Source organism: Mizuhopecten yessoensis, unplaced genomic scaffold (genome assembly GCF_002113885.1).
Source record: "Mizuhopecten yessoensis strain PY_sf001 unplaced genomic scaffold, ASM211388v2 scaffold647, whole genome shotgun sequence".
Taxonomy (NCBI): domain Eukaryota; kingdom Metazoa; phylum Mollusca; class Bivalvia; order Pectinida; family Pectinidae; genus Mizuhopecten; species Mizuhopecten yessoensis.
Genome location: NW_018403651.1, coordinates 3234 through 17449, shown reverse-complemented (window position 1 = coordinate 17449; position 14216 = coordinate 3234). Strand labels below are relative to the sequence as shown.

At 37.8% G+C, this 14216-nt stretch overlaps 1 long non-coding RNA gene across 1 annotated transcript; it reads left to right on the top strand.

Annotated features, from left to right (window-relative positions):
* The first annotated feature begins 6993 nt into the window (after window positions 1–6993).
* Window positions 6994–13967, top strand: LOC110451441. Its single transcript, XR_002463074.1, has 3 exons — window positions 6994–7090; window positions 11925–12139; window positions 13933–13967. It is a non-coding gene; the product is annotated as an uncharacterized LOC110451441 (long non-coding RNA).
* The last annotated feature ends 249 nt before the right edge of the window (window positions 13968–14216 follow it).

Here is a 14216-nt window from a genome sequence, read left to right as displayed (position 1 = left end):
CCCCCCCAATAGGTCTCTGGATCCGCCACTGGAGAAGGTTCCCAATGTTGGTCAGATTGACTTCATATAATAATAATCCAACATGGCCAGTTGTACAGAGGAAATACATAACGACTGATGTCATATCTAACTATTGCCTAACACTTACCATTGAATCCATCTGTTGTCACTACCGAATCGTAACATGGTCACGAGTATCTCAGGAAGCTGCTGTTAATCATGTGTTAGAATCCCAGTGACAGCCCAAGTCACTGGACGAATAAACAAGTATCATCGCCATCTTCTCGTCTTGTACTGTGTTACATGAGTCCGAGTTCACACATAACACATTGTTGAATTAACACATCGCGAGTAAGAATTATAAGTATCATAATATATACCTGTAATCAGATATTTCTGTTCACATTTGGATTTGAATAAATACGAACATGAGATTGTGCCGCAGGGAGAATTTCAAACCGCAGAAAGTACGAAATCAATATGTTTAAACGTAAAATAGATCACTCATTTAGAGCTATGATTTAGATGCTGTAAGAAGATGATTTTGATTCAGAATAGATGCAGATATTTGTATTCAGAGAGGCTAGGCGAATAAAGCGAGAAGTTACCTCTTCTCCTCGACTGGAAAGACATTTTTGTTACATGTAGCTAGAAATTCACCGACAACTGTCGCTTAAACGTACGGCTGTGCAGTTAAGGATTCGTCCTTTAATTTAAATGGGAAACACGCAGCCGGAATGTGGTGGGTATTAGTTAGCCCAGAGGCGACAGTTCTAGTAGATACAGGCAAGTAACACTTTCGGGTATATTTTACCCATTTTCAGCAGCTAATCATTTAAATTTGGTTGGAACAGATATGATGAGATGGCAATTACATTGAATCAGAAACGAAGATTCTGTATTGCCTCTGAAACTAGAGAAGTTGGACCTAAAGGGGACGGAAAGATCTCTATGTGCTTAATATAAATTGTAAATTTCTTTACCTAAGGCAAATCTTATCTCCCTTTGCGACTGGAAACAGTTTACTATAGTTTATATAGAGAAATTATTCTTTATGGCATATTTCTTTTGAAGTCTACAGGAAATGATTCAAATATGCTTGAAATAATAATGAGATATGAATTTGATGCTATCAGAAAGTAAGATCCTGACTCACACCTTGAGCCGGAGGGGCGGGGCCCATTGGAATATTTGCTAAAATTGTAAAAATCTTCTTCTCTAGACTCAGATTTACTAGAATGCAATCATCTGTTGACCCTTGGGAAGGGGGTCGATTTTATAGATTATGTTTAATAGGTAAAATGCTTTGGGTATATTTTGTCCAATTTCTAGCATGTAATATTAATAGCTTTCTGGTATTGTAAAATGACAGTTAAAGTCCATTTGAAAATATTCATACATTGTAACTTATTCCTAATATAATATAATATAATTTCTAATATAGCATAATTAAACCTAAGACTTTAATCAATTCCGTGGTTTTACCTGTACCAACAAGACACATCTTTTTTTTATTTACAATTAGATATAGATTTACCACGTGATATTATTAGCTTCCTGATATTGTAAAATGACAGTTTAGATCTTTTGAAAATATTCATATATTGTGATTATTTCCTCACTAAAATACATCAATTTTACCTGTCACAACAAGACCCAAATTTGTAATATACAATATTTTATTATTTTGAAACACCCTTTTTCTGTTGCTGGTGTTGATGAAATGTTCAGATACACGCCGGTATGATATTTTAAGCACATTTAAATATTACAATTTATTATGATGAATTCTGCAACTTCCTACAAACTTCGGCAGGTGTAAAAATTTGATTGTATCTAAAGTTACATTACATGTATATCTCAACATGTTGCTCAACGTAATTCTGGTTCAGCATTGAGGGACAATTAAACAAATGTGTATTATGCAAATGATTTGTTAACATTTCATTCTCATAGTTTGAAAAATTCATGTGTTTATAATATTTGTGTATATGGCCGGTATGGGCAGAGGTTCGGAGCCCAATAAAGGAAATAGAGGAAAAAATGAATTTTGTACAAATTAAAAGGATATTAACCAAATTTGTTCTAGAGCATCTTTGGACAAAGGGGACCCATGTTTGCATAAACAGAGGGTGTTTATGTTTTTTATGCTTTTGTCAAACAATTAGTAATATGAAATTCTACAAACCCTTTTTCTTAAGTGCCTTATAGTAATCACAGTGTCTGTCTGTCTGTCCGTCAGCACTCTTGTTTCCGGAGATTATCTTGGGACTTCAAACGGCCGAAATTTCTAAAACTTCACATAGTGATACAGTGTAGCTTTTGCTTGGATCTTAAATGGGGAATATATAGTCAGTCAGGGGGGGGGGGTATATATATATATATATAATCTAGTGTTTCTCCAGACATATTTCTCTTATGTGGAGTCTTTTCTAGATAAATTAGCTAGATGTACCAACACTGTTACGTTTACATTATGTTCCCGGTAGCTACGGCAGTCCCGTTTGCCAGAAACGTAGTGCACCGTGGGCTTTTGGCCATTTTTTCTCTGAATTCAAGTCTTGGCAAGTTTTCCCACGGTCTGTCACGATATTCGTGACCGGCCGTGGGGGGAAAGGGGCTGCAGAGTCCCGAAGGCTTCAATGCGCACTACGGTTCGGCCCGCGGTCTACCACGGATGCCAGTACGTTCCCTTTAGGCCCGTCACGTTCTGATGGGGTCCCTCACGTTTCTCTCGTTCTGATTAAGGTCCGACACGTTTTTTTACGTTCTGTCAAGGCTTTCCCAAGGATGAAACGTGGACACAGGGCAGCTTTGGAGCACGTTTGTGCCGAAGAAGGCCTCCCAGGCAAAAGCAATCATTATATCCTGAGACGAATCGACGAGATAACATCATGAATTCCCAAGACGAAGAAGATTTTGTGTACGAAACGTAGTGGCCGTGGGATTTTGGCTTTTATATACTCCCTCCCAGACCGCGCGCCATGTCAGACAGTAGTAGAACGCAACGCGCCGGGCCCGCAAACCGTCACACACAGTGACGCGCCAGATCGAACGCGACGAAACAGCTACCATACACCCTAGCTTGCCGTGAGAACCGTGACAAAACGTGGCAAAATGGGACAAAACGCGCAGCAATCGTGAACCAACCGCGACAGAACGCGCACTAAACGCGATAGAACTTGACAAAACTGTGAGATGCCGGGAAATACACATGCTTCCCGTCCCACTACGGACCGCCTCCAAGTTATATTACGGCCTATTACGTACTGTCACGTTTTTTGTTGCGTTCATCCGGTTTTACTACGGCCTACTAGGTTTCACATCCGCGCCGTGACTGCCGTGGCAAATTTTTTGACAGTTAAAAAATCTGGCCCGGCAACCACGGCAACCACGGCAATCACGGCCTGTCACGTTGGCCCATCCCGACGCCCGCGTTATCTCACGTCCATCCCGTTTTGTCCACGTTGGCCTGAAACGTGATTGCCGTGGTCACTGGGAATATAATGTAAACGTAGCATAGTTCGAGGTTGATGAAATAGACAACAATGGTGCGGTAGCCAGATTCATCTTCACTGTTGTGTTATTGTTCTATATCAGTATATATAATAATGATATAAAGATATAATGATACTTTGTTTTTCCCTCTTTGTGGGTTGTGTTTCCCTACAGGGGTTAAACTGTGGTTGGGTTGTCTGTCCATGCATCTATCTGTCTGTAGACAAAATGAATACGACTAAGAACGTCAATTGGAACCTCCTTCTAAAACCCTGCACAAATTTTATTTATACTTGGTACACATAATACTTAAATTGAAGCGGGGTGGAGAGAGTATGCAAAATGGATGAAGTTATGCCCCTTTAAATGTATTATTTGTACTATTAAAGAACACATACTTCACCAATTTCAATAAAACTTGATACAAATGATGCTTACATTGATCATGAGGGGACATGAGTATTCGAGAATATAGAACAGAGAACTGTAGCTCCCAAATTTATGGAGTTATGTCCCTTTGTTGATATACATCGCTTGAGCTACTCATTCTAAAATAATGTTCTGATTTGATTGATCCTTTTACACATAACCCTTACAGCAAAATATAGCAAATTTAGTAAACCTCCCCTATATTTCCAGACCAAATACCACGGAGAGACAGTTATGATATATGGGCATGATACTAAGTGTTTGGATCAAATCATGGAGCGTTTTAGACCTCAACCCTTTGACAATATCTGTGCTGGCTTGGCATTAAAGGACGAATACACTCATGCTTTTATGATAGCCTTCCCGGACCTTGGCAAACGTGCATTTGAGAAACGATATGGTATGGATAAGTGTAGAATGACGCAGCGATGCTTTTTGGTTATCCATGCGAGGGAACAAATGGGTATCGGACAATCCCACATGCTCTGTTTGATATCGTCTGCTGAGGCGGTCATATAAGCTGTAATACGTGTTTCCTCGAATTATACCGTCAAAGACCACGATACTTTCACCTGTATTTGAACTACAAAATATCCAGACCTAAAAACTAGGTCATATTATGTTTGAAATCGCATTAAGAATACTTTTATTTCCAATTCATGACAAAACTATTCACAATAATAGAAAAAGACTTGCATCTTAAATTATCTTATTATGATCAATTGTTTGAATGTCACTATGATTATCGTTATTTGGCATTATTGATCGTGTTCAACGACATATGGTTTGTGTCAATATTCCTCTGAAATATTAACGATGGTGTCTGTGTATTGATTGCTAACACTTCACTTCATCGTCTGAACTCTAAATGTTGTATATTGCCCGCTGTCGATACCAAGGCACACACACTATATAGACGTATATTCATAAATTGTCTGTAGAAAGTACTTTACATTAACATTGATGAGCCGCGTGTTATTTCCAGTCCGTTATGAATGCTTTCGTTTTGTTCTAGGATATCATATATATCAAACAACCCTAAATGCATGGCAAATATTGTTGATATATTCGATGCTACTCACAACGCTTGTATATTTGTATTGTTGAAATTGCTTTTGCCACAGATTATGAAATAATTAAAACTTTTAATGACTTAGGACTTGCTACAATTATTGAATTTACACCAAACTGAAAGTGTTCATTAATTCAAATTTCGATTTAGCTAAACATTATTTATTTTACAAAAAAAATATATAAACATACATTAATCACCCTTGCTGGCCCGGATGTTTTCGCGCATGGGGTCTTAATATGAGAGGAAACCGGAGTACCTGGGAAAACCCGGGTGTTTGATATGTGACCTCATATCGTTTTGGGTCCCGTCGGGAAATCGAGCCCGGGGCACAACTAGACCACCATCATATTCGCTTGTTAATTCATGCAGTTGGATGATAGTTTATACCTCAAAAGCGTTTAAGTAATGGTTTGATAGAGAAACAAGCAGTGTCAGCGATACGGCGCTGTTGGTAACGATTTCAGAAGTTTCAGAATCCAATACAAACGAGACAAGTCCGAATAAAAAGTAATCAAATAGTATTCAAACTCTGTAAACACAGACGCATGAGTACCCTGAATTCGTCTGAAGTAAAAACATATAAGAAAGTATTCATTGTTATCGAGCACGCCTAGTTCATTTTGCAAGCAGTAAATGGAAAAGTGAATGAAGAGAACGATTTTCTCATAAGATGTTTCGTCTTCTGACAAGCATCTCACGCAGACTGTTGATTGTGGTTTCGGTATTTGAGTCATGAGCTACAGACTTCAGTTTTGTATCCATTACGAGTTTGAAGGAAGTTATTCTACCAGGTTGAACCCACTTTGAACATGAATCCCATTTAGCCTGTGTTGTTTTTTGTCCATTGTTGGGTTTAGCCTTCCACAGAATAAAACAGTATCTTCAAATTCACATATCAGTTGATAGTACGAGTCTGAACACTTTTGGGCCTTAATCGAAAGGTTCTCGACGCTAGGCATTATGGATCAAATTATATTGTATTCAGTCGTTGGAATAGTCATTCAGGGTTTTTTTTGCGAGGGGGGAGGGTATACATCTTTTAATCATCTAAGGCCATACAAAGAGGGGTGCCTAAGGAGATAGTCCAAACAGCTATTCACCTTCACCTACTGGCGCAATCAGAACAGAACCTTGTTTTGCTTTCCATGAACACTGATTGTATCACAAACAAAGGGTTTATTAGGAATGTGATAAAACCAATACGTGATGTATATAAATGTCTTCAATACATTTTTGTATGACTATCTTAAGGCCGATTTTGTATGACATTTCTTTAAGGTCCTGATCTTTCTGGATCTTAACTATAACGGGACAATTTGGGCAAAATATAATGTCGGTAATCGAAGTTTCCGTCTGTTAGACAAGAAAACGAATTGCGTGTAAGGACCCTGTATCACTGCCTAAACTTTAAACTTTACAAAAGACAACTTTCCCCTGGCACGGCCTATAGCCTTGATAAATCATTTCTGAACATAAAATCACACCTTGGGGATCCTTTATAAGGAACGAATCTACACAGCGTTCTGATTTTAAAAATGCAACGAGGCCAGAGAAAGAATCGAACCTTTAATCTCGGATAATTATATTTCATTTTAACAAACTGAGCTACCTTGTACACGGAAACACCCTTGCCAAATCGTGTCACACGTATAAAGAAAAAAGAATATTGAATACGAAATAAGAGGAACTTTCTGGCGTTTTGCCCGCAGCGGGAGAGGAATTCTGTAAACAAAACATGATATTTTTTTTAAAAGCAGTCTCCAGTACAAGCTTCCTCAATAGATTACATGTATGTCCCAGTTAAATCACGACTTTCTATTGTTTTAAAACCTATAGATAAACAGGTCGTTCATACGGTCTATGACTTGTTTACCTGTTGTTACGTGTGTGTTACAAAGCTCTCCATGTCGTGTGTATATTATTTTTTCCGGGTCGATTGGGCGTCCCTATAACCGAGGTCGTACACATACTACTTGCACAGGTGTAGTAGCTATAGGGAGTAACGATAACTGCGATTCCAACACGGCCATCTATGACTACGTTATCAATACCTGACTAGACCGTTCTATCGCCACCAACACAACAAAGGTAAGTATTTAATAATATTATTAACAATAATAATTCCAGGTTCTTATATACATCTTCATCACAATCAAGTTCGTAGGTCGTCTCAAAGCGACACACAAATAATTATCCGTGGTTACAGGACCTTTCAGCAAACTAATATCTTTCTCAACTACCTGAAGAGCATACGGCAGGTACTGCCATTTCGGCGCTCACAGCTAGCATTCAACAATTCTGGCACTACCATACAACGTACTCATTTACAGCTGAGTAAACTGGAACAAGCGGATTAAAGTATCTTGCTTAAAGATACAACACATTGCCGTTACGCGACTCGAACCCGCAACCCTTCGGGCACGCGCCCGACGTACGCGTCCTGCCACTAGACTACCGTGCCTCCAATGATAAAGAAAGTCATTGTTTTCATTAAATTATTTTACTTTCCATGGAGAAAAAAAATTGAAAATGAGAATGACTATCTAATATATTTGAGTCATTTTGTTTCGTATGATAACATGTGGCGACCATGCTGAATGGGTATAATTAAGATCTGCATGATCATAATGTAACAGGTATGGCGTATGAACACATATATTCTGATGTACCTACATAATGTAACAGGTATGGCGTATGAACACATATATTCCGATGTACCTACATAATGTAACAGGTATGGCGTATGAACACATATATTCCGATGTACCTACATAATGTAACAGGCATGGCGTATGAACACATATATTCTGATGTATCTACATATTGTAACAGGTATGGCGTATGAAGACATATATTCCGATGTACCTACATAATGTAACAGGTATGGCGTATAAACACATATATTCCGATGTACCTACATAATGTAAAATGTATGTCGTATGAACACATATATTCCGATGAACCTACATAATGTAACAGGTATGGCGTATGAACACATATATTCTGATGTATCTACATATTGTAACAGGTATGGAGTATGAAGACATATATTCCGATGTACCTACATAATGTAACAGGCATGGCGTATGAACACATATATTCCGATGAACCTAGATAATGTAACAGGTATGGTGTATGAAGACATATATTCCGATGTACCTACATACTGTAACAGGTATGGCGTATGAACACATATATTCTGATGTATCTACATATTGTAACAGGTATGGAGTATGAAGACATATATTCCGATGTACCTACATAATGTAACAGGCATGGCGTATGAACACATATATTCTGATGTACCTACATAATGTAACAGGGATGGCGTATGAACACATATATTCCGATGTACCTACATAATGTAACAGGCATGGCGTATGAACACATATATTCTGATGTACCTACATAATGTAACAGGTATGGCGTATGAACACATATATTCTGATGTATCTACATATTGTAACAGGTATGGCGTATGAAGACATATATTCCGATGTACCTACATAATGTAACAGGCATGGCGTATGAACACATATATTCTGATGTATCTACATATTGTAACAGGTATGGCGTATGAAGACATGTATTCCGATGTACCTACATAATGTAACAGGTATTGTGTATGAACACATATATTCCGATGTACCTACATACTGTAACAGGTAGGGCGTATGAACACATATATTCCGATGTACCTATATAATGTAACAGGTATGGCGTATGAAGACATATATTCCGATGTACCTACATAATGTAACAGGCATGGCGTATGAACACATATATTCTGATGTACCTACATAATGTAACAGGTATGGCGTATGACCACATATATTCCGATGTACCTACATAATGTAACAGGCATGGCGTATGAACACATATATTCTGATGTACCTACATAGTGTAACAGGTATGGCGTATGAACACATATATTCTGATGTATCTACATATTGTAACAGGTATGGCGTATGAAGACATGTATTCCGATGTACCTACATAATGTAACAGGTATTGTGTATGAACACATATATTCCGATGTACCTACATAATGTAACAGGCATGGCGTATGAACACATATATTCTGATGTATCTACATATTGTAACAGGTATGGAGTATGAAGACATATATTCCGATGTACCTACATAATGTAACATGTATGGTGTATGAACACATATATTCCGATGAACCTACATAATGTAACAGGTATGGTGTATGAAGACATATATTCCGATGTACCTACATACTGTAACAGGTACTGCGTATGAACACATATATTCCGATGAACCTACATAATGTAACAGGTATTGTGTATGAACACATATATTCCGATGTACCTACATAATGTAACAGGTAGGGCGTATGTAACAGGTATGGCGTATGAACACATATATTCCGATGTACCTACATAATGTAACATGTATGGTGTATGAACACATATATTCCGATGTACCTACATACTGTAACAGGTACTGCGTATGAACACATATATTCCGATGAACCTACAGTGTACATAATGAATAGACCACAGTCATACCACGAATCAGTAGAGGATACATAAGTCTTATTGTCATCTTGGTCCACTGTAACTGTTCTCAATTCAGCCTGCTGAATATAACACGTTTTCTTAAATATTCATATCTGCATTCGATTATGGTAGTTATAAGTAATTTGTTTGAAGGGTATTGAGTCGTTAAGGTCGCGTTTCGTGATAACGTTTTGTCGGATAAGTTTAACATATTATGAGTATATGACTACGCAGGTTTCTAAGGCTAGGGTCAGACCATGTCATAGCTATGTCACTTAAATAATGTTCATCAATTGAAAAAAAGTAATATATACTCGCGGGATTAAAAAATTTGTAGGTCAAGCCTTTGTGCCAATAAGAGGAAATGCCAATGTATAACTTTTTAAGTGGTCACGTAGTCGAACGAACTCCACTGTTGCCGGGCCTTTAAATACATGTACACGGTAAATCTATAGTCCTTACGCAAAATTAAAAAAAAAACTGCTATGAAGGATAGGACTGGGTTTCAGGGTCATGAGACAAGATTTTATGTTTTATGATATAGAGAAACGCCCGTCTTTACTCGTTCATTTTACAAACTATCATCTGCATATCTCTTCCCATTATTAAATAATTCATCCGATTCATACATCTTACGACGCCCTTGATTGCGCGACGCACTTTATTGCATATGACTACTTTTAAACCGTCGAAATCTTCACACAAACGTTATAGTACCTACAAATAAGTGTGATGGTACATTTAGTATCACTGATCGGTGTTATAACACAATTTCTGCATACTTTACATAATTCATGGAGATATTTTAAACTCGCCTTCAAACCAAACTCGGCTTCACTTTATATAGCTTATCTGCTTTATTAGGGTTGTCAACGGTTAACTGGTTACTCGGTAACTCGGTCGGAGTGCAAGAATTTGGTCACTGTCACCTATGACTTGACCTTTGAACTTAACTTTTGAAAAAAAGTTTGTCCGGGGCATATCTTCTGTACTATTTCACCTGGAGTAACCAGATTTGGTGTACAGGTTCATCTTGGGATGGCTGAGTGCAGAGCGCAAGAATTTGGTTACTGTGACCTATGACTTGACCTTTGAACTTAACTTTGAAAAAGTTTGTCCGGGACATATCTTCCATAACTATTTCACATGGAGTAACCAGATTTGGTGTACAAGGACATCTTGGGATTGCAGAGTGCAAGAATTTGGTCAATGTGACCTATGACTTGACCTTTGACCTTAACTTTTGAAAAAGTTTGTCTGGGGCATTTCTTCTGTACTATTTCACATGGAGTAACTAGGTTTGGTGTACAAGGACATTTTGGGATGATGGATTGCAGAGTGCAAGAATTAACATTGGGGTTTCACCAGCGTATCAGCCGTATTGCAAGGGTAATATTCAGATTGAAATACACACCTTAAACCATGTAATAATTAAAGCTGGTCCTGAATTCCTGGTAGCCCTCCAGCTAAGTATAGCTAAACTCATGGCAAGTAAATAAAACAGATATTAATTGCTTGTAGTGAAATAGAATAATTACCTTAAAATAGTGTAGCACCCAAACTCGATTGTATGAGGTTTTAAATTATTGTTTATGAACACAACAAAATAGTTTTTCTAGAGTAATCAAAATTTAGGAATTGTTTCCTATTTTGCTAGTGTATTAGGGTACAGCGGTAGATTATGTTTTAAGTTTGATTGTAGTTATTGAAGATATAATAAAGGTACACATTTTCGACGTTATTAAGCTTATTGACTTTATGCAGTAAAAGCAAGCCTCGTTGCTTCAATTGCGCTTTAAGGTTACATGATAAAAACTAATTTGTAAGCACAAATATTATTTTTTTTAACATGAAGCACTTGACACCTAAAACTATACAGTTTGAAAAATGACTTTGTATATCATTACTCTAGTGGATCATAATTACCTTTGTTACATGATTTTAGATAGAGTTTACGTCCCCCATACAGCAAAGGTCATTTGAGTACGGGTGTCCGAAGAGTGGCCGTACCCATCAGCCCCGGGGGTCAGTCAGGGCTACTGACAGGAAAGTGTTAGGAAGTGAGGAAAAAGCGATGCCAACGGTTGCACAACGGACAGCAGATTACGTTTGGATTCTTTAATGTCCCATAAGCAAAAACATAGGAAGAACACAATACTACAGGGGGTCCAACGTTAGCGGAGATTTATAATTACATGTTGTGGGACAGAGTAGGCCTTTTCTGTTCCAAAAGCCTTCCTGACACAACCGTGTCCACAGGTCTAATACTCGACATAGAGATGATAAAGGGTATGCTACCCTATTTGATATTCATTGTACAGTAGTTGTGCTTCATTCTGTGTGTTAAGACACGATCTGAAAATTTTATTTATATTTTTTTTTATATTTATTGATAGGCAGTTTCACCTGATTAGACGACATATTCCACAGTTTTGCAGCAACAGAAACAGCTTGAAATTTGATCACGCATAGAAGACGATGGTGCCGCACTGTTTTCAACCTTGTAAGCGGAATCGGATTGAGAAGTCCGTTCTAGCTGTTGTGACGTTTATTGTTTTCTGGTATATCGGATTTAGTAATGAGTGGAGTCAGTTGGTGAAATCGGATCAGGGTAAGTCTATCGATTTGCATAGAGACAGCTCCATCAATTATTCATCGCATATTGTGTTAAGATATTTAACAACATGGAATGCTTCTTGTAAAACTATTGGGCTTATGGGAATCAGTTGTATCAATGACCCACCCCCCCCCCCCCCCCCCCCCCGCCGGATTGTAGTCACGAGGCCCATTAGGGGAAACAGACGTAAATATTTACTGCATATGTACATGTTTTTCTTATTAAAGGTGGAGACGTTTGATCAAATCTTGCTCATAGTGGGTGCAAGACTCGCAAACGCTAGCACGGAAACTTGACAGAAATATTTTTTGGGCTTCAAATGGGGAAGAAGATTACAATGTACATCTAAAAGCAAGAGACCCATGGGCCTTAACGATCACCTGATAAATTTATACAGATAATTGATTTTGTTTTTAACACGAACAGAAATATTATTCAAAGTGACAAAAAACAATAAAACCACCTTATTCAATATCTAGCATATAGATTTAAGACTAAAAAGTATTTGAAACTAGCATCCCTGATTCTAAACAAGGAAAATAAAGAAATTTTAGCACACTGACTCCTTTGGGGCCCAGCCTACAGCCCTTGGGGGTAGGGCTGGCTCAAAATTTTCATAGTATCAAACTGTCAATTCAAGGTTATAATTCCAATCAAGTTATTAACATGTAATATTCAAAGTATCATTTGCCATTATAAACCATAATAAAGTTTGCCCCCACCCCCCACCCCTCCTTCCCCAGGGGGGAAACGTGAGACCCTAGGGTCATAAACCTTAAGACCTTTCCATCTATGAAGAGTGTTTGATTCTACTATATCTGGGTCTTTGAGAAGAAGATTTTTATAATTTCAGTCAATTCAACCCTTTTTGGCCCCTCCCATCAGCCCCGGGGGTCAGTCAGGGCTGATATGTGCATACCATCAAACTGCTATCCAATACTGATAATGCTAACCCAAATGGAAATTAAACAAATGTTGGTCCAAAATGTGATTTCCCTATATAAACTATAGTAAAGTTTACCCCCTCCCCAAGTTCATAAAATTCACAATTTTGGTAGAGCACCTTAAGCCCCTTCCATCTATGAAGAGTGTTTGATTCTACCATATCTGGGTCTTGAGAAGAAGATTTTTGAAATTTCAGTCAATTCGACCCTTTTAGGCCCCACCCATCAGCCCCGGGGGTCAGTCAGGGCTCATATGTGCATACCATCAAACTGCTACCCAATACTGATAATGCTAACCTAAATTGAATTACCTCCAATGGCAATTAAACAAATGTTAGTCCAAAATGTGGTTTCCCTATATAAACTATAGTAAAGTTTACCCCCTCCCCAGGGGGAAACGCTGGACCCGAGGGTCAAGAAATTCACAAATTTGGTAAAGCACCTTAAGACCCTTCCATTTTTGTTGACCTTTGGCTATGGAAGGTTTCTGCAAAACTTCATTGAAATTGGTTCAGGGGTTTTGGAGAAGTAGTCGAAAATGTAAATTGTTTACGGACGCACGACGGACGATGCCGGACAAAAGCGATCGCAATATGTCTTTGTCTCAGGTGACCTAATAATATATCTATTTCATATGAGGTGAACACGTGTACATGTATGACCTATCAATGTTAAACATGACACTCTATTTACCAAGGATACTAACCCTATTTGTGGTGACGTTTAATTACATTTGTATGACAAAATTACTACTTTTGAATTTTATTTTTCCGTTTTCCATTTTATTTTTGAATATTTGCATACAGAGTTTTAGGTATCCATTTTAACATTTATCACTTTCAGGGCAAAGAGGCGTCCTTCCGCGATTACAGAATAAGGTACAGCATATCTTAGACAGTTACAATATATCCTTAATACCATTTAACAGATACAGATTACATGTTGTTATGTCGTTTAACAGGTTAAGTTTCATGTCACCGTGCAAAAAATGGTGCTAATAATTAAATAATGTATATGTATTACTCTGGATAAGAAACTGGAACAATACATGTTATCGTGCTTTTAGAAAAATAAAAACAATCAACGAAGGCCTCTCTGGTCTGAGTTCATTGTTGAAGCTATGAATG